Raw genomic sequence first — 21,271 nt, 5'->3', positions numbered from 1 at the left:
TGTGTGTTTTTTTTTTTTTTTTTATACCGGGACAAGGAGCACAGTAATGTCTGTCTGCTTTTCCTGCTTGTCTAGTTCTTAGAAACCACATGTTCTTCCTTCACTGGCAACTTCGTATTTATTAATCTGCAAAACAAGACTGCACACTCGTTGCAGCAGCAGTGGCAAGTTGGCCGGCGTCCAAGGAGACCCTTAGTCACTTCATTTACGCAGGCTGCAATAAGAGGAGGGGGAGCCCGTTGGGGAGTCATTCCAACATTCAGACGCCTGCACCGAACTCTCATTTCTACCTCATTAACTTTACAGTTTGACAACTTCACAAGCCAGGGACTTCTGTCGCGATCGCTGCTGCACAGCCCAGTGGCAGACACCTTCTTCCCGTGTGCAGGCTTGCTTCAGGTATGGTTGCAATGGGTTTTCCTGCCCGTGCCGGGAGTAACTCCCAGCTCTGGGCTGGCAGGGTCTTCCTGTGGGTCACAGCTTCGTTAGCGTGGTAGTGGCCTGCGTGCTCTTGTCACAGCCTCTGTGGCTCCAAGTGTATGCCTGGCGATGGCCTTACGCACCGTGAGCGAGCCCATTCTTGCTTTTGTCTAGACAAAGCAGAAGTCAGGCTCATGTTGAAGTCAGTTTAAATAAATTAACTAAGCTCAGCTTCACCTCTTTTGTCTCTGGAGGTGCAGCTTCAGCTCAGCGTTAGCTGGAAGGAGTGTAGATAGGGGCCAGCACCAGGCCAGCAGGCAGAGCTCAAGGCACTCATGGCCAACATCTGTAAATGTAAGTGCAGGGTTCCCCTTCTGCCCCACAAGCAGGGTGTGGAAGGCCACTGCCCCTGTGTGCTCTGGGATTTTGTCTTTGCTGCCTCTTTGCCCTGAGGCCATCTATGAGGCTCAGCGGGCAGTATGCGCCCCTCTACTGGGCCCTGCTGGACTCAGCTGGGACCAGTGGGTGCGAGGCACTGGGTCCATGCGCCTCCAGTCCCTGCTTCTGCACTGCGTGGCTCCAATCAGCATTAGGGTCAGATACCAAAATCAGCGTTTCTTGAGACCTACATCCTGTCCCCATTACCAGACCCTTCTAGAGGCATGCCCATGTGTAGGCTCTGTACAAGCAGGAGAGTACCCAGTGCCTTATTCCTAACATTGAGCAGATCCCAGCACAGCGTCCAAGTTAAAAGCTCTGTGGTTTTCTATTTTATTTTTATTTTAGTTTTGCCTTGCTATGAAAAACATGACTCAAAGGCTCCCAGGGAGAGGCCATGCTGGTGAAGGACTGGAAATACCACTTTTGTAGCCCTTCTGTTTATAAGGATGTTCTAACCTTTCAGAGTTTCCAGGAGCTTACTGCACAACTGCTGGCTGGGCTTGCTGATGCCTTGTGGCACGGCAGGTGAGCCAGAGCTGGGGGGAACATAGCAGGAGCAGGGTTGTAACACCAGCAGCATGACCCAGAGAGGCTTAGGAGAAACCCAGAAGCAATACTGCGGAAAGGTTTTAAGTCCTCATGCTTCAGTGCTCTGCAGAGCTCTAATTAACAGGGGTAAGGACAAAACTTCCCTTTTGGGCACAGAGGCCCACGGCTGGCTGTTTGCACTTTCCTCTCAAGCAGCTGGCCTGAGTCACTCCTGAAGACAAGGGAGACCCGACTTGATTAAATTCCTCACTCAGAGCTCAGCGTGGGGATTCCTGCAGCTCCGAGGTAAGCTGTGCTTCCATCACAGCCTGGGGTTTCAGATCTGGTTTTGCCTGGTGGAGACAGAAAACGATCAGCTTTAGATGATGCTCAGAGGTCTGTCACGGCAGCATGGCCTTGTCCTCGGTGGGATGGGTATCAGCAATCCAACGATGCAATCATTGCACATTGACCTAGTTCAAGCTTTTGGGCCATTTCAGTAGCTCAGACTGATCTCATGTACAAAAAAAGAAAGAAAAAAAAAAAAAAAGAAAAAAAAAAGCAGGAGTCTAACTGGAAAAATGTCTTCTTATATGGTGTTCCTTGGCCCACACAGCAATGGAGGCATAAAGATGCCTTTTGAGAAACCTTCCCAGGGTGCTGTTCAGCTGAAGTACCATGCCAGAGAGAAATGACATTGGCAACACGGAATGGAAAGGAAGGTTATTTGGCTGCAGCAGGGCTGCTCCATGGGATGAAACTGGTTTATCTAAGGGATCATGGGGAGGTCAAGGGAGGGACTAAAGAGGAAGGTGAGAAGGAGAACATGGCAGAACGTCATACAGTAAAGCCTTTGTTTGGTGTTGGATGCAGAGAAGATGTTTCTTCCTGGTAGCAAGAGCAAATGACAGGACAAGGTCCTTCCTTAACCCATGAGCAGTGAGATCAGATAAGAGCAGGGCCACCTAGTGCAGAACCTTGTCTTGCACCAGACCCCGCTGAGAGCCACAAGTCACCTTGAAGGTGTGGAGTTAATTGCTGCCTTCCCTAAAACATATTTGCAACGTGTAGGTGTCTTCTCTTCTCTCAGTGGATAACCTGGCAGGAAATCTGTCCTGTAGGCTCAAGCCAGAGAGGTGATCCACTGGACGTGTACCGAGGGTCACTGCCAACCAGAGTCACCAGTGGGGCTCTCTAACCAGGAAAGGTTAGGTTGAAAGGGACAGCACAGTTGAACTCTGAAAGTTTAAGAGGCAGAAGAAGATAAAACACGTGGCATAACCCCCTCCAGTTATAAACTGCTTTTATTTTCCCTTTCCTCTAATAGAAGATCAAAGAGGCGTTTGATGAAATTAAAAATTTGGGCCAGCTCTTTTGATGGCATAAATTGACTTCACTCCAACTTACTGCAGGTGAGAATCTGACTTTATCTGTTTAAATAAAACTGTTGCAGTACAATAGGTTATAAACTTGTGGAACTTACTGATGCAAGATTATTGTTACAGCAAATAGCTTAACAGATGCCAAAATGGTTAGACTTGTATATGTGAATTAGAATAGAAAAGGTCACGGCTGCAACAAAAACTAGAATATCAAGCTAGATTAGTTCACCAGAAAATGAACAAAGAGAAGGTGCACTTGAAAAAATTCTGCTGAACCCCCCAGCCCTTTGAACCCATCCCCTTGTTCCAGCCACAGTTTGCTGCGTGGCGTTGGTCGGGCAGAGGGTTGGGTGCAAAATACCCACAAGGTGAATTTGATGGAAATTCTTGATCTTCCCCGAGCACAAGCGGATCACTCACCTGATTAAAGCTCATTACTCCCTTGTTATTATTTACTCAGGGCCAAGCTGGGAGTTGAAACCAGCAATCCTGACTTTCAGTTCACCTCTGCAGACTCCTCTTACCTCCACCTCAAAGGGTTTGTCTCAACCACAGGGATAGATCGTGCAGCTGAGTTCATCTTGTGAGGAGGAATTGTGGGCAGAAGGCAGTGTTTTCTGATAAATTAATAGTTCCACACGATGAGCAGCCTCTATCAGCTAACAGCAGGCACGAGGTCCCTGCTGGCTCAGGGCACACAGCTCTACAGGGACTGGCAGCAGGGGTGGGCACCGGGTGCCACATTGCTCCCAGCACCGGGGGACAGCCCAGGTAGGGAGCACGAGCCCTCTTTTCGGTGACTCAGTGCCATGGTCCTGCCTGGGGCCCTGCCCCTCTCCCACATTAAATCATCACACAGTCGATATTCACTCAAGCAGCAAATTAAACCTGGAGAAAGATGTTTCCAGTTGTTCCAAATTAATTGGGTCACACCGGCTGAATCCTGCACGGCCCTGTAGTTCCCAGTGATGGCAGAGTGGTGGTGGCACGGCGGTGGCATTGTCTGTGTGCTGGGGACACCCCTGCTTCTCCTCCTGAATCCTGGCATGACGGCTGCACCACACTGGCTGCCCTTGCAGCTACAGGAGTGGCAAACATCCCAACATGATGCAAAGCACAAAAACTGGGCAAGTTTTTCCATTAGCAGCAGAGGGTGAAGCAGTTCATTATAGAGCACAGGCACATCAGTGTATTTTGATCATCACCTTTTTATGGTGCAGCAAAGCAGGCTCTGGAATAAGGAATACGTTTAAAGAAAGAGCATTTCATCCCTAAAAACATGCCCACTAACTACTTCAGCTGTATTTATCAGCTAATGTCAGCTTTCTGCACTCAGGGCAGGTGTTTTTAGTGGGGACAAGTGGGACAGACTGCAGCCAGACCACTTTTTATGGGAATGAGCCTTTCTGCAGATGAAGCTTGTAGTGAACAAGTGAAGGATGAGCACGTGCTTCTGCAGACAGCCTCAAGTGAAGCTGCCAGAGGTGACATGACCACTTCCATATGCCTGCATGAGACTCAGGGGAAATCTGCCTTCTGGTCTCAGCACAGAGCTGTCCCCGGTGCAGCCAGAGTTGTCCCTGTGCCCTGGGCAGCCCCGGCTTTGCTGCTGGGGGGGCTGAGGGCTGCTGTCTGCAAACAGTTTCTCACTCAGCACCCACCTGCTCTCTGTCCCACCGCCTCACCCACTTCAGACACCAGGTAATTGCAAGCCAGTTCTCAATTCATGCACAGACAGCACGTCTGCTCTGTTATTTATTTCGCGCGATCCACCAAGAGTTAAAGGAGAAGAAAACATTTGGCTTTTAGCGGTTTACAAAGCCTCATTACAGCTGAAATAAAGTAACCACTAAATCTTGTGTGGTTACAGAGGTCACTGGAGTTCTGGCACGGTGGCGCCAATTCCGAGGCAGGAATTTCATTTCCCTCGGAGGAGAAGTGCAGGCAGAGCCAAAGGGACGGCAGGCGGCACCGCGCGGCGGCCGGCGGCACAAGGGCTCATTGACGCTCCCCGCCGACGTGCCACGGAGCAAGCTCGACGCCTCGGCCCCACTCCTTCAGCCCAGGGCTTCACAAGCGACTTTGAAACTCCCCTGCCCGCCCCGTGAAATGAGTAGGTATTACTTGAGTGTACGCAGGGATGGAGGCGAGCCAGGAAAAGGCTGGGGCTCGCGGTGGTGTTTTTTGAAGCGTCCCGCACCTGGGTGCGCTGGAGCGTGCGAGTGCTGGGGGAACGTCGCTGACCCCACGCCTGCAGGGACTGGGGCTGGGGGCTCCCTGAAAAAGGTGGGCGATTGCCCCTGCTGCAGGTGAAGCAGCGGGAGGGTGGGGACGGGCTGGGACTCCCATCCCCCAGGGACTGCCGGGCTCCACGATCTGTGCTCCTGCCAGAGGCTGCCGACTGCAGGAGGATTTCTCCCCAGCTGGTATGTATTAATAGCTCTATACTGGATCTCCTGTCTCAAAGAGCTTAAATATGGCATTTCCATGCCAGTCTGGACTGGAGATGGCAGGGAGTGGCTGGGTGGTGGCACCAGGGCTGTTCCCCCCTCCAGGGCTTCGCTCTTCTGGCTGCTGGCACTTCCCATGGGGCCAGGAGCAGGGCACAGGGCAGCCCGACCCGCTCGCTCCTGGGAACCTCAGTGCTATGTGGGGATGCTCAGGTGCGACCCAGGGGGCAAATTAGCCCCTGAGAAAGGCTGGTGCCGCTGTTCATTCAGATTTTAAATGGCCTTAATTCAATTTATTGCGTCACACTCCAAGTGAATCAAGCCGAGCTGAATCAACGGCGCTCGAATTCTGAATGAAAAGGTCTGCTCGGAGTGTTAGGGTGGCTGAACTGATCTGCTCTAAATTCACATCTTTAATTAACTGGAATTAATTTTCCTGAATGCCAATGCAAGCAGACAGAGCCTTCGTTGACTTAAAAAGAAAATTCCAGACCCGGCTTCTCTCCTATTCACTTCTGTTCAGCATGCCACCGGCACAGCAAATTCAATAAAGCTGATTTATTTAATAAGTGTACTATAACAAATTAAATCAAACACGTTTAACACAAGCAGATGAGGCACCTCATTTAAATGTTAGATTCTTAATTAAAGCACGGTGATTGTGTTTTGTCCTTTTATTGGCTTCCTAGTGAAGCATGGTTGTAAAGTTACTTAACACACACGCTCAATTACTGCTCTCAGGTTGTAGAGCTCGCCTCCTTTTCTCCTCCATAGGGCTGGCAACGAGGTGGGCTTGTTCCCTGTGCCACCAACGCACTTCAGGACAGCTGCTGCCTTTACCAGACAAGGCAGGGGTGGGTTTGCAGAGGTGCCAGAAGCAGAGAATTTGCACAGCTTTGGCCCAGATGTGGGTTGGGGTCCCTCAGTAGCAGGGTTCTTGCTCTGACCAGAGCAAACCCAGCATTTATCAGGGCACCAGCAGCAGGGGCAGCATGGACACACAAGCTGCTGGGGCCTGTGCACCTTGTGGAGGTTTTGGGGGAGCCATGAGGCTCCCTGAGAGCTGCGTTGGGATTTTGCTGTGGACTCACACATTGCCTGGGGAGCTCAGGTGTGTGCAGGGTGCTCCGTGCTGTGCTTGCAGCAACATGGAGAGCACAGGGCCAGCCGTGCACCAGGAGGGTAGCACCAGCGACCTCTCCTCTGGAGACCCTGCTGCGGGCAACCCCTGGCTGTGGTGCTCCAGCAGCTCCAGTGCCTTGCTGTGTGAGTGCTTCTCAGGGATAAAACTCCCCCAGAGGTGCAGACAATGCAGTTTTACTACCACCGAATGCACTGCTCCTGCGCTTGCTTCCTGAGCTACGCATCAGCCGTAAAAAGGCAAATGAAAGGAAGAGATTGTTAGAAGAAAACTCCGCATGAGGAGCAGCAGTACTCCTTCATGCTGCTGACGTGCTGTTGACACAGCCTTTGATTTACAGCTGCAGAAGCTGTGGCAAGTCCCACTGGCTTTCTACGGGGGACAGAGGAGCGGCGAGCCCTCAGGAAGTGGGGCAGCGGAAGATGACCGTGCTGGAGGCTCAGGCAGAGCACTGTCCGCCCCCGAGTTGCTTTGTTTTGAAAACAACCATCCCGCTCTAATCGGCAATCTTATTTTTTCATTATTGGTAAGACATAACGCTCTGTTCTCTTTGCTGTTTGCACTGGCAGCGCTCCATATAATGCAAGGTTCAAGAAAGGAATATAATTTCTTGCCCTTCCGTATCTCATTTGTTTGGGCATCATTTCTAATCCCCAGTTAATTACTTGAAGATGATGGCTCCCAGGAATGAAAGAGCACCTTTGTGCTCGGTGTGTTTTAGCACTTGCATATCTTCGTTTTGCAGCACAGCTCTGTTAGCAGATGAAATATAACAAGCAGTTTTGGCCTTTGCTTCCCCTGGGAGATGCTTTACCACCAAGCGAGCTACTGGCTCTGTGGCGTGGGTGGGTCAGGCAGGGTCTTTCTCTTTGTGTTTGTGTTTGTTGTTTTTTTTTCCCCCCACAAATAGTTTCCAAAAGCCTTGGTGGGGATTAAAAGGACTTACAAAACCTTGACATTCTTCATTATGAAGGAACATAATTTTTTGGCTGGTCCTACGCAAAATACGTCAGCTCTGCAACATGAACTTCTGTTTAAGCTACAGGGGTAATGCTATTAAGAGCAGACGAACCAGGCACTTGGGAAAGACGCAATGCCTCACAATACTGTTCCACATGTCTCTGCTGTGCTGCTTTGTGGTAATCAAATCCTAAAACAACCTCCTGCCCAACACGTACCAACGTGCTAATTACTGAAAAATTGAAAGAGGAACAATTTACTGAGGCTAAAAGGAAGACAACGCAGCATGAATAATGGCAATGAAGTGATGGAAGTGAAGTTAATTTTTAAAAAGCTTTCATTTTCAAATTGTTTACCTGAATTAGCATAATGTTATAGGAAAAATGATTATTCCTATCCTGTAAACATGTTTTTCTTGATACTTGGGACACTGTAGTTACCCAAGCTGAGTGTCTGTTAGAACTAGCTACAGAACATTTAGAGGTTGCATAGGAAAATCATTTCTTGGTGTGACACCCTCTCTTCTTTAATACCTTACTCCTAAGTTTAACTTTTTTTTTTGCAAGAGTTTAATTGTAAGTTGGAGTAAGAACTTTGTAGAAGTAAAAGCAAAACTATGACCACAGGATTTATTCTGAGATCAAACTGAAGTTGTGTATTGCTCATAAACATCACGTAATTATTGTCTTGCTGTTGCAAAGATATTCAGGCTGAATTTCTGGTGGTTACCTATTATCTGTAATGTTATTTTGCTGTTTTCCAAAACATGAGGAAAACATATTTTGAAGCACACAAAATCCTCTAGTGAAGGTTTAGCAAGTACATTAAAAAAGATTAAGAAAGAAGTCAAGTAAATATTTCCCCAAATGCCAAGTGAACCATGCTTCGGGGACATAAGAGCATTGCAGTGACATCTTTTAGAACTGAACATGGCAGAACTGCATCTGCTCTTAGGTCTATGTAATGAGGCAGAGTTTTACATTAACAGTAACTTTGTCTATAACTGGATTTTACCCTTTAGTACAGAGCATGGGCCAGCATGAATGGTTTAATAGTGTATGAAAGCAAACTCTTTGCTTTATTATATAATGGGTTTATTTTATTGTCTGACATAGAAAAAACAATCTTTTTATTGGCTAGATATTTTTAACCCTGTATCACTCTCACTGATGTCACTGAGTTGATACTTGTGGTTCGTTCTGCTTCCCAGGAAAAGCCATTTGATTTTTACTGGAGGACTCTGACTACCCTCTGCACACAATTTACTGAATACTAAGGAGGAAATTTCCCCTCTGTATCTTGGCAGAGAAGCTGGCCACACTGCACTTGAAGTTGCTTTGTGCTGTCCTCTTTCCAACGAGGGCAATTTGCTCTGAAATGCAGCAACACTGGGAACAGCTTGGGCCAGACTGGTTGCTGGGTGTGCACAGTTACAGAGACACAAACATTTCATTTCTTTTTCATAGGCTTATTACTTTAATGTCCATTGATTTTCCCATTCTGGACTAGAGAGCTCATGAGCAAAGCTTTCTCCTCTGGAGGCACACGGAGCCCCCGATGTCCCCAAGTGGTGCCTTCCTGGAGTCCCAGCAATGTCCCAAAATATCACTTTTACCCCCATCCCAGCCAAGAGATGGACAAAAATCTCATGTAAGGCTAATGCTGTGTCATAGCACTGCGAGCTGGTTAACATGGCTTCACTTTACCCACCTGTTGTAATTGCAGTGACAGGCGCTGTGCTTACTCCAATCTCCCATGTGGGTAATGAAAAAACCTTCCTGTGGTTTGTATGAAGGAGAAAAGACATTCACATATATAGTCTCTTTATTACATTATATTAATTGACAGATTGCTCTTATATAAGGTGCCTGGTGCTGGGGTGGTTTGGCAGATTTGTCATTCAGGCATAAGCAGCCAGGTAGCTCTTGTGCCTCTCAGTTGCATAGTGAGTGGTTGCTGTATCTATATTTAGAGGTAGAAGGAAGAGAAGGATGTAAAACAATTACAAACAAAACCTAGGAACAAATATCCCTCCTGGATGTAGGATGCCTAGGTGCCTGCAGACCAGGGATAAAATAATTACTCTAGGGTTTATTAGGAATTATTCTTTACATCTTCTGGATACTTTAGGAATCTCAGTTAATTGAAATTTGTGGCATTGCTCTAAAGAACAAACCCAATGTCTAGGTGGGTAAGTCATAAACCAGGAGGCCTGGCTAACGAAATGTGAGACGCGTGTGACCAGACAACCATCCTTCCTCCCCTTGGGAACCCCATTGGCAAAGGTTGGACGGAAGGAGTAATTAATACTGGAAATGAAAGGCAAATGAAATATTTCTGAGTAGGTGAAGGAAAAGGGAGAAGGTGACCTGGAGGTGCTGATTTGTTTCTTTGCCCCAGGAGATCAGCGTTCTTCTTCAGGTATCACATCTAAAAATGCACAAATGGGTACGCGGAGACTGACCGAGGTGATAGCGGTGATGATGAAATAGTAATTGCAAAAAGGAGCAAAGTGTTATGGTTTTCTTAAGCAACTCCCACTCCCTCTCACAGCTCCCTGGGATAAGAGCAGCCTTGAGGTGCCGTTAACGATGAGGAAGGATTTCTCTATTATTCCTTTAGACCGCAAGGCTGGGAGAGCACACGGAGTAATTAATTTTGACTTACAGAAGCTGTATTAAATTGGATAGAAATGGGTGAAAATAGGATTAGGAATGGAGTTTAGCCAAGAGCAAACAGAATTAAAACTCTCTAAGAGCAGGTCAACACAGCTGATATCATTGATGCAATGAAAGCAGACAGCTTGGGACATTTTTGAGTGGTAGCGTAATGTCAGAAATTGTAACCTGCCTACTACCCGACTAGATCAGGAGAATTAGAAAACAAAAAGTGATTTTTTTTTGGTTGGATTTCTGGCTGCCCTATCTGGTCTGAGCTTACAGGCTTCCAAAGATTAATTTTGAAACAATTGTGCAGAACAAGCAAGAGCCTCCATAAACCCCAACCAATCTAAATGTGCACAGTGCTTTCAACACATGCACCGAAATCTAATTAGTATGGGATTATGCTTGTCACAAATCATCAGAAATGGAAGGATTCTTAACGTGAAAACCAGCTCCTTGCCCTGAAAGCCTTCTCCCAAAGCCCAAAGACACACCAGATTCAGAACCTTTGCTTCCGTCAGCTGGGGCCACGTCTTCAGTCGTGGAAATTTGCATGTCTCTGCTTACAGATATCTTGATCCCCTGCCAGGGATATAGAAATATTTGGGCTGGAGGGCCTGGTTTAATCCAGAGTTGGTACAAGGGAATAAGGGCCCACTGCTCTGGCAGGGTTCAAGCTGGAAATTTGTTTTACTTCCCTGACACAGTTGGTAAAGGTCTGGGGTGAGTTTCCAATCACTGTTTTATCCCAGGGTAAATCCTACGGATCAAACTGAACCAGATCCTACTCTTCCCTCACAGCCGGGTCATTCCTTTGGGTCAGCTTCATGTAACCCAAAGCTGCCGACACCTGAATTTGCAGAGTAATCTCTCTAGAAGACGGACGCTTAACCTTTGTATGAGGCTTTCTAGCTTCATCCACCCAGCACTCTGCCAGCATTAACTAACGAACACGGAGCTTTACAACCCCCCGGCTGTGGGGAGCAGCAGGCCGGGGGCAGGCCGCAGTCGGACGGGCTGCCAGGCCGCTCGGTGGCCACCGATGGCCGCTTTCATGTGGGAACGGGACTTCTGCAGCTACTGGGAGCCGCGAATAAACACGGATTTCAGTTGTTTTCTCTGGGGTTTCCATGGTTTCTGGCACCGGTTTGTGTCCTTGTTCTAAAGTGGATGCTCTCCTAATGTGTTTTCTTTGGTCTGAGGTAGCACATAACATTGCTAGGAAACCTCAGACGTTGGCCAGAGGAGTGAGGCTGTGCCCGGGGTCCAGCCAGGGCTGCAAGCAGGGGGCACAGCCGTGGGGGCTGCCCCGTCCTCCTCTTCGCCCCCCTGAGGGAGCCTGGTGCTTGGGCGAGCACAAGTGCAAAGTCAATGCAACAGGTCTGGCCTGGAAAAACAAACAAAACCACTTAAAAATCCCTCTGCCAACCAGCTCCCCAAACCTGAGCCGCGCAGGGCGCAGTGCTGAGCCGGGGCTGTCGGACGGGTTCCCAGGCCCTGCTTTTGGTGCCTTTTATTTGCCAGAAACTTTATTTTCACTCATTACTGTATAATTCTGCAGGTGTTACATCACATCCCGGGCTGGGAAGATCAAAGCCGGAGCGCTGGCAAGCTCAGCTGCGTGCAGGTCCCATTTGGTTCAGCCATGCGTGTGGTGTGCCGGGGCACGACGTGGGCTGAGCCAGCAGCAGGGTGGTAGCAGCCCAGCCCTTGAGGAAGAACCAAGGGGTCCCCAAAATCTGCTGGGTTGGAAGGGGCACAGGGCTGGGTGGCTCTGGCTCGACTCTGCTTGTCTGGGTGGTGCCCGCTGGCGATGGTTTATGTCCATAGGATTTCTGCCAGGTCTGGAGGCAGAGCCCTGAAGTCTGCCTGGAATTGCTGGCTGCAAGTGAGAGGCAAGATTGTCCCAAAATTGCACAGACAGAGGGCTGTGGGGCACCCTGGGTCAGAGTCCCCACTTGGCACGTGTCCTCAGCCTGGTGGCCTCCACAAGCCATGTGCACAGCAGAGATTTGGTGACTATGTGCTGTGGGACGCGCTGCTGAAGAGGGGTGCCCAGGAACACACCGGATGGCCCAAGTGCTGGTCTGTGCCCAAAGCAATTTCCAGCCCCTAAATTAAGTCCTTGACTCCAAGATTACTCCCTCAATTACTGCAGAGTGGAGGCAGCAGTGTCCAGAACTCACCATCCTGCAGAGGATGCCTGTGTGTGGTTGTGCCGTGCACCTGAGGATGGGTCAGGGTCTTGTTTGCACTCCCCAGCATCTCAGAAGCAGACCCAAGTCCTTCCCCAGCACCGTGCAGTGGAGGGTGCCAGGGCCTGGCCCCTGCTTTTGCTGCAGTGCAAGGGAGGGGGTCAATGTGATTTTTAATCTCAACAGCATCTCGTTACTGTAAGTCAATCTAGATCTCTGTCAGCCCGCTTTTCCTTCCTCTGCACAGCGCTTCGCCTCCTCCCCCTTCCTCCTCAGAAGGTAACTGTATCTCCTACTTAGGCATGCATTCCTTTATAATAAGGTATTATGCCTCTATTTATATGCATCTTAGGTGCAGTCTGAGGCAGCTGCTGCTCTCCAGGGCCCTGGGTGAGGAGCAGAAAATTGAATTCAGCCTGGAATGTGCGGGCGCAGTTGGACATGTGCAGCCGGCCAGGGCCAGCCCTTCCCCTCTGCACGTATTTATCAGCCAGGTTATGCTCTGCGGGCTCGGGGCTGCTCCAGCCCAGGTGCCTGCTTGGTGTTTCACCAGCCACAGGTGGAAAGGGTGCACAGACCCAGGATGGACACATTCCCCAGGACTGCAGAGGTGTTTGCAGGCTCACTGGGCATGCCACCCGGCTGCAACAGATGCATGGGCTGAGGAGTGAGCATGTTGGAACAGCAGGGTCAAGGCTCCCCAAGTGTTGTCACTGCAACGGATTTGGGATTTTGGCTGCTCCCAACTGGCTGTGTATGGTCTGTGTGGCAGATGTCTGGGAGCCCGGGCTCTGCCCCCTCCCTCCGTGTCCCTGCCTTGCTCTGCCATCCAATACCACCGCGACGAATGCAGCACAAGGACCCAGCTGGACGGAGCTGGAATGGTGCATTTTAGCAGCCCTTTTTGGATTAAGCCATTACGGGCTGGACTGCTTGACCATGCCAGCGTTCTGTAATGATTTTCAAAGCAGTGAAACCTTTTCCAGCGGAGGGGCCCTTGGTCCATCCTTAGCAGCCCACAGCATTTATATGATGACAACATAGCTCTGTGTGGATGGTGGGAAGTGCTTTGCTGTTTGGCTTCTCCCCAGGCTAAAATCACAACCCTGGTGAAGTAAGCATGGTTATTGCCACTGGCCGGAATGAACACCATGTTTTTACCTCATCCTTCAGCTTCTGCAAAGACTGCTTCACTTGAAAGGAGACTTGGTTCATCAAGGAGCTAATTAATGGCCAGGCTGCTGTGTGGGAGCCCAGGGCAACTCCTCCCTGGTGGGACCGGGCAGGGTGAGGGGAGCTCTGACATCAGCCCTTCCGCCCTGATTAGCTCTCCCTCAGCCTGCGCTAATGAGCCTGAACTCTGACCCCCCAGGGAGAGGGGGCACCTGCCCCTTGGGCCTGATACCGGGGGAATCTGCCTGGGAATGGCAGCCGGGTTATCTGCCGGACTGACAGCCCGTGCTCTGCTTCCTTGCTGTCTTTATTTGCGGTCAGGATCATAACACGGCCCAGCTGGTGAGGTGGGGGAGAGTGGCCGCTCTGGTTACTGGGTCACTGGTGCAGATGTTCCAGCCTCCGCCAGGAACCAGCAAACAGCCCCCACGAACCCTTTCAGCACCCATTGCTCATCCCCAGCCTGGCTTTGAGATGTTGCAGAGGAAGGAGGCGATAAGCCAAGGTTTGGTGATGGCCCCTGCAGGGGGATGCGGTCTCATGGGGGTGTGTGGGTGCACGCGTCCTGCAGCACTGCACCGGGATGCTGCCCCCAGCCCGAGCTGCTGGACGGCAATTTCTGGGGATGGAAACAAGGGAAAGAGAGGGTCTGTGGCTGCATTAAGGGTCTGGGGTGTTCAGGTGGGCTGGTTCACCACACTGGTGCTGTGGCACTTCCCAAACAGCATGGAAAATAGAAATCCCCCCTCCTTCATTCTGGTCCTTCCAAATCACTGCTTCCACCACCACAAACTTTTCTCAAATAGTGAAGTTCAGGAGTGGTTTTTTTTTGTTTTTGTTTTTGTTTTTGTTTTTGTTTTTTTTTTTGAGGGATTCTGTGATTCATTTGCAAACAGCTCAAAATGCTGGTTTTATGTGATCAGTAATATGCAGTTTTTCAATGAGCCTGATCTTCTCATCTTTCCAGGAACAGAGACTGTCTTCAGTACCCTTCAGCTGATTTAAACATTCCTGATGTGCAGGAGCGAGGATCCGTGCCTGCCTTTCATCCTCGCCCTCTCCAGGAATTGCGAGCTACAGACACCAGTAGGAGCAAGCAGAGAATTACGGAGGTGTGCTGTAGATTCTCCATCGCTTGAAGACTTTAACCCCAGGAGTTTTTTGCAAAGATCTGCTACAGCTCACAGAGGAGCTACGAGCTCCGTGTAGAAAGGTATGTCCTGTATTACGTGTGAAGTCAGACTTGATGATCATAATGGCCCTGTCTGGCTTTGAGAGAATAATGTCCCGTGTGGGTTTTCCTTCTCTTTCATGTAGGAATATCCTGGAGGAAGACTCGCAGTGGAGGTGAAACGGCAGATCAACACTGCGGCAGCAAGCTGAGGCTGCAGGGAATGACTCAGGGGGGAAATCAAAGGGAAGATGACTTTGTTACCAACCCAGCTGCAACTTCCTGCTCTGGTTAGAAAATACCCTAGGAGGTGACTTGCATGCCTCTGCCTTGCCTTGCTTCCCCATAATAAATGAATAGTGAACTTGTAGGGCAAACACTGAAGGGCAAGGGAAAGGTGGAATTCCCAGAAATTATCATCAATAAGTAAGCACAAAGACAGTCTCTGTCTTCCACCTCTCAGATTCCTATAAAAGGAGCTTTTCCGTGAGGGAGAGGGCTTTCCTCCACCACGCACAAGCTATAAACCAACAACTCTGACCACTTGGCACTCCTGTCAGTTCGCAGCAACACCTCTGAGCTCAGGGGGTGACCCAGACCTCACCCGGGGTCAATGAGCTGGCTTCCATCGGGGATGTGTTCTTTATAGTTCCTCTTTCTGCTCCCCCAGCCTTTAGTCCTTCTGCTGCCCGAGCTCTTCCCGCCTGGGGGTTTTGCTCTACGTGACGTGCAGCTCGTGGCTCTTGCCACGCTGGAGGTTTTGCACTGAACCTTATATCAAGGAGGGCTGGCCACCCCGTCCTGGCATAATTGCTTACATCTAATGGGACCTTTTCCCAACTGCTGTGCCTTCAGACTCAAACAAACCCTGAAACCAGAATGTGAATGCCACAACATTGCTAAAAAGACCATTGCCAATTTGTGTTTATGGTGAAAAATGGAAGCACAGGACCCGGCTCTTTTGGAGGGGCTGGAGGGAACACAGCCGGTGTTTTGACAAGCAGCTCAGAGGTTTCAGCTGATATGCTATACAAGCATAGGAGTTATTTTGGAAGAACAATGGTGACATTTCAGTATGAGCCACTGATTTTCAGCAAAACAATGACATTCTGGAAGGGAAATGCTTTATCTTTCAAAAGGCGAATTGTTCAGGTGCAGTGACAGAAGTGCCAGCATGAAGCAGATTACTTACATTGGACTTAATTTCAGTTGTTCGTGGGTGTACAAGACTTTGCTATCTGGCATGGCAAAGCCACCCTCTATGTTAGAGTGGGTGTGAAACAGGGAACCTGGGGGAAGAAGTCAGTTGTGCCTCACCTATAGAAGAAAACTGGATCCTGTGGGCTCAAGGAACCTGCCCAAGGTGTGATGCTATTCAGTCTTCTGATTAAGCACCAGGATGCCCTAGCTCAGTGTAAATTTTCTAGATTTGCAGGTGAACAAGTGTGAGGTACTGCAGAAATAACCTGTGGGTAAATGGCAAGGATGCAGAGCAACTGGACAGGTGGTGGTCCTTCACAAAAGAGTCTGAAGATTATGGCAGGCCACCAGCTGAATCATTGATGAAAGAAAGGGTGCAGGGATAATGGTTTGGCCTCAGGAAGAGAAAACTGGAAAAGCAGATGAGAGCAATCTTCAAAAACTGCTGCAAAAGAGAGAGGGAATGATCAGTTCTCCACATGCACGATGGAGAAGAGGCGGCTTAAATTTCACTGCAGAGGTTCAGACTGAATTTTGCTGAAAGCTGCGAGGGGGGGGGGGGAAGATAGTGAAGCAGGGCTTCAGCCCCACTGCCAGCTTCTGCCTGCTGAAGGTCTCTGGCTGCTCAGAAGGAACAGCAGCAAAACAGATCCTGCTGTGGGGCAGCTGGGATCTGCTCCTCCCCATGGCAGTAGCTCTGTTTTCATGGGGACGATGATTTGTACCCAAAGTGTGTAGCAGAAACCCCGGCTCCATTCCTCTGGGTGGCAATAGTTTATTCTTGCAACCAGGTATTTTTTAATTACCTTCCAGCGGTCTGTGCAGCCCTTCGCTTTGCCGTGATTATGTTACTGCTCCTAGACCCAGCGAAAGAGGATATGCAGTAACAAGTCAGAGCAGAGGAAGGCTTACGTTTCAGCTTACTTGTGTGCTAATCTGCATCCTCTTTTCCGAAATCCTCTTAACCTCTGTGTTTTTTCAATCACCTGTGTTTGCACCAAACATTACTACAGCGGACAAAAATTGAGCAACAGAAGATACCTTAATTTCCAGCCTGGTGAACTCCGCGAGCTAACTAACCCGCTAAGGTATTTATGAATAGACTAAATGGCATGATCTGCTGATAATTTGATCTAAAAGTGTCTGGTCGCTGCTCTCTTTCTTGCCCCACCTATTGTCTGGTCGAGCATTGTAATTTCAGGCTTTGCTCGATGTACTCGTCTTTTGAGAAGACTGTGACCAAGTAATCGAGGCTGTCATCACAGCAGAACCTGGCTCAGGAGTCAAAAATCTCCCCACTGGTCTTTTTTCATTTCCTGGCTCAGCATCAGGGGAAGAGATTATGTGATCTGATAGGTAAAATTATCCCATCAGAGGTGAATGTCCTAATAAAAGGCTTTTGCAGGCCTGGTTGTGTGATATCCCTGAGAAGGCTACATTCACTCGGAGCCCTTTATTGAAGGGAATGCTCAGTCCCTATGGAAACCCCACAGGACAAAAGGTGATTCTAGCTGCTAAAACACCGCAGCTACACACACACAGGTCAAGGATGAAAAACTGTTGCATTTTCCTGGTTGGGAAAACAAAAACAACAAAAAAAAGGGAACAACAACAAAACACCCCAATGTTGGATGCTTGGCACAAAAATGAGAGCTGTATTTTCCCAGCTGGTTAAAATCTGGGAGACAAGCACTGTGTGGCCTGTTTGTCCAGAAATTAGAGTAAAAATGTAGAAGTCCTAGTTGTGTTTAGTGGGGAGAGTTAATAGGGTTCAATGAATCTGCAGAAAGAAAAATAGAAATCTTTCTGGGAGTCCGTCTTCAAGACCCCTGTCTGGGTCTCGAAGGAGGAAAAGGGGAGAAGGAGCTCGGTGGTTGTGCCGAGAGGCCGTAGGCTGTGGGGCAGCAGAGCTGTGGGTGAGCTCAACCCTGGTGTGGTGATGGCACACTGAGCCCTGCCATGCCCTTCATCACCCCAAACCCCCCGACCTCAAACCAAGGAGAGCCCTCTGCAAGGGTCTGGATTTGTTCCTGCGTCTTGGGTAGACGGGGGGGGGGAGATAAAGGCGAGCACGTCGCACAGCTGAAAAGTGTGTTTTCAATTAAAAGAAGAAAAAGCTCCAAAACGCACAGTGGGTTAAGCATTACAGTAAAAAGCATTCGAGCTGCTCTTCCATTGAGATGTAACCAACAGTTTATGTGTGTGATTGCAGGCAGGTGGTTCCTGTTCGTATTAAAAATGAGTAATCCAAGCTCTCGGAGGATTTCTTCAGAGACAATCTGGACAGACCTGGAAGTCCAACGTGCCTTTTAAGCCCTAAGTGTTTTCCCTCCACATCCCAGAGTTCTCCTTTCCAAGCACTTGGCCAGCAGAGAGGGATCATCTCACTCCCCCATCAGGGAGGGAAAAACCTGGTACCATAAATCCAGAGCCCCCCCGTGCCCCAAAGCCTCCAGGCCCCCAGCTTCCCATCAGAGCCTTGCTGCGCCGTGGGGCCACCCCGGCTCAGAGGGGATTGCTTGGGGTGGTGAGCTCCGGGAATGGTGAGCACCAGGCACAGGTGGCATGGGGATGCTCCTCAGGTGCCCTCTGTTGTCCCTGCTTGGCTCCAGAAACACAAGATCTCCTCTGACGGTGGCGTGGCTGTGGCTCCCCTCTGCTTTTGGGTACGGTTGTTTGGAGATTCTCACCCCCAAAGCGCCCACCCCTCTCCCTATCACACAAAGGAGAAGAAAAAAAAAAACTAATAATATTTTAGAAGAAGGCCTGAAGGCTGCATTGCCGTTTAACTCGATCGCCCGGGGGAATAAAGGAATACCACATGCAGAGATCTTTTACTTAACATTGCGATGTTTAATCTTGCCCAGTCAGCAGTTTTTGAACATATTCCAGGAAAGCTTTTAAGCCTGATAAAGCCGGGGCTTTTGCATTTTCAAGTGATACTTTAGCTACAGATGACATGCTCTACTTGTCATTTGGCTTTAAAGGAAGGTAATTAAAATCTTCCTAAGAGTACGGTTACACCGGGGAAAGAAATAACATAAACTAAAATAAAGAGAGAGAGAGAAGCCCACAAAAATGCAATTTAGCAGATGAAAAATGTAAAGAAAAACTGTTAAAAGATAAAAGTATCAAATGCACAATAGCAGTTTGCCGAAGGAGGACTAATGATATGGGAGGTACTGCGACTTGCACAGGGAGAGCATGGGCAAGGCTAGGGAATTTCCAGCACATATTAATTGCAATTTTTAGGGCCACTGGAAGCCACAAGACAGACTTGCAGAAGGCTGGAAGCTCCACGGCAGTCCTGGCCGTGAAAGACATGCTCCGTTCGGCAAGGTGTGAAGAGGAGATAAAAGACAAATCGAGATTTGGTCCCCTGCCCCTCTCTGGGTGGGTGCAAGCGAAGCTTTTCAGCAGCCTGGGGGGGGTTCAGTGACCCTCCGTGATGACTACCCACAACCAGTCAGGTTGGGCTCCAAACCATCATCCTTTCTGGGGCTTGGAACAGGGGGCGAAGCCAGGTGAAGACAAGGATGCTGGTGAAGCCATGAGACCGTTTCCCTGGTGAAGGAAAGGGTCCATACCTGCAAAGCGGCTCCCCAAATCCATGCTGGGAAGTGAGAACCATTGGGAAGCACAGCCTTGGCATAAGGGTGGTGGGAGGGGGACAGCAGCTCCAGCCCCCAGCGCACATCTCAGCACCTTTCTCCCCAAAAGCACCATAGCAGGATCCCCTTCCCTTCTCCTTCAGGAACGCCTCACACTGTCCTGTCATTGCTAGTTTTGATCTGTGGGGAGGAAAAGCAGCATGGCTGAGGTGCATCATTCCCAAAGACCCTCACTGCTCCCGAACAGCTGGGATAGTTCAGAGACCTTCCAGCGTAAAAACGGGGAAATGAAATTTTCTCCTAGGATCACATCAAGCCCGCATCATTCAACAGCCTCTGGCATGCTCAGCCGTCGGGAGAGGCCCGCTGAAGAGTTCAGCAAACACAGACACTATCCATCTCTCTGGGATCAGATGTAAAATAGAGATCCTGTTTGTTCGGGTCGTGCTCTGATACCAGAGCGGACGGAGCAGCTGGTGGCTTGGAGCCTGGAACTTCCCTTGTGATGCCAGGTTCCCCCGAGCCACGTATTTATTAGTATCATTTGATGCTATAAAATTGGTAATCTTTCTGCATGTTCACTGCATGTATTAGTTTTTCTCTGTTACTTATTATCATTCCCTCTTGCCTCTATCTTCCTCCCTGCTCTGAAGAGGCACAAATGCCAGCTGAGAAGACAGGCAAACTTTGTCCTTGGAGAGAAGAGCAGGAGAAAGACTGTTTCAACAAGCCCAACTGCAATACACACATTTTTTATGGTGAAGATACCTGTCTGTGCCCAGAACAGACCTTTATCTATATTAATATAAGGCAGTAGGTGCTGTACCCATGGGCTGTGCTTGGATCCATTATCCAAAAGCCATGCATTGGTAGGTGAACAGCTGGTCTCTCATTTTTGTGAAACCCCACAGGACCTTTTCAAGGATAGGTGTGTTGTTCTGGTGGGAAGTCAAGGTGTTGAGATGCTCTGGACTGAATCCATCCCCGTGCAGACGCACTCCTAGCTCGATGCATGGCAGCTGCGGCATGGGGATGGAACCTGCCCCCTCGGGGTGGAGATGCCACCATCAAAGGCAGCTCAGGTTTTCCCCTTTCTCCACCAAATACCCACCTCTGGCTCCAGATGGAGTCGTCTCTGGGGCTACATCTAACAAAAATTCCTCCCTGACCTAGAAATCTTCAGAGGACTTGAAAGCTTTCCTATCCCAACAGACCAGTTTTAGCACCACAAAGCCTTTGCTGACGAGTCCCAGCAGCAGGTGCAAAATGAAGAAAACCCAAACCCAGAAGCTGACATACCGTGCTGCTCCCTCGGAGACTGAAGGAATGGCAGGAAAGCTGCATGCAGTAGCGGAGATGAAAGATGCTGCTGACTTTTTGCTGACATGTACAAATGCGATCCCGACTATTAACTTTAATGACCTGCCATTATGTGAGGGAAAAAGGGGGAGGGATCTAATTTTTTGGTAATTACTTTAATTGCCACCCCGTGGTCTTGTTTCGTGCTGCTGGTTTTGCAGTCAGGTGAAAAAAGAAAAAACAACAACAACAACAAAACAACCCTCTGGTATCTCAAATTTGGTTTTTCTCCTGTCCCAGTAGTGCAAAATTCAGTCATCCATGGAACCTAGAAAATGATTTTGCAGATTTAAATGCAACAAACAAACGAGAGCTCCATTCTTTAGTATGGCCTTGAAACAACAGAATTGTTGGTACAGATGAATCTTGGTAATTAAAATAAAATTGAGCCCTTAAACAAACCATGGGTTTGCAGAGCACGAAGTGGTGAAACTGGGAGAAGCCATAAGCAAAGGGATGGTGTGCATTTCCTTCTGTGTGAGGAAGACTTGATTGTGTAAGGGCAGTTTGCTCCTGTTGAGGGTTCTATTAAAGTTAATGAGACTAATTTACTTCATGTCAGGGTTGCAAGATCAGG

General features: G+C 49.1%; 1 long non-coding RNA gene across 1 annotated transcript; it reads left to right on the top strand.

Annotated features, from left to right (window-relative positions):
* Positions 1–4,676: 4,676 nt before the first annotated feature.
* Positions 4,677–18,529, top strand: LOC119718408 (uncharacterized). Its single transcript, XR_011803628.1, has 4 exons — positions 4,677–4,884; positions 6,703–6,888; positions 14,321–14,566; positions 14,671–18,529. It is a non-coding gene; the product is annotated as an uncharacterized lncRNA (long non-coding RNA).
* The last annotated feature ends 2,742 nt before the right edge of the window (positions 18,530–21,271 follow it).

Source organism: Anas platyrhynchos, chromosome 15, assembly GCF_047663525.1.
Source record: "Anas platyrhynchos isolate ZD024472 breed Pekin duck chromosome 15, IASCAAS_PekinDuck_T2T, whole genome shotgun sequence".
NCBI classification, from domain to species: Eukaryota; Metazoa; Chordata; class Aves; order Anseriformes; family Anatidae; genus Anas; species Anas platyrhynchos.
The sequence above is the reverse complement of the archived record's forward strand: the minus strand, read 5'-3'. Positions and strand labels throughout refer to the sequence as shown.